This window comes from Montipora foliosa, chromosome 9 (genome assembly GCF_036669935.1).
Source record: "Montipora foliosa isolate CH-2021 chromosome 9, ASM3666993v2, whole genome shotgun sequence".
NCBI classification, from domain to species: Eukaryota; Metazoa; Cnidaria; class Anthozoa; order Scleractinia; family Acroporidae; genus Montipora; species Montipora foliosa.
Genome location: NC_090877.1, coordinates 20,408,630 through 20,408,858, shown reverse-complemented (window position 1 = coordinate 20,408,858; position 229 = coordinate 20,408,630).

Here is a 229-nt window from a genome sequence, read left to right as displayed (position 1 = left end):
ACAAGGCCTTGACCATAGTTATTGGGAATTTATCAAGGAATTTTATTACACGAAACATACCAGTATCTGAAGATGGTGTTCTTACACACACACATAAAAAAGCAGTTAATTATATCATTATTGTCCCTATCATAGCTTAATATAAATGGCTTTGTAGTTAATATCATCCCAAATCTAGGGGCACAATGATAATTATCTCTGTGAAGTGGTTGAGTTTGCGTGCATGTGT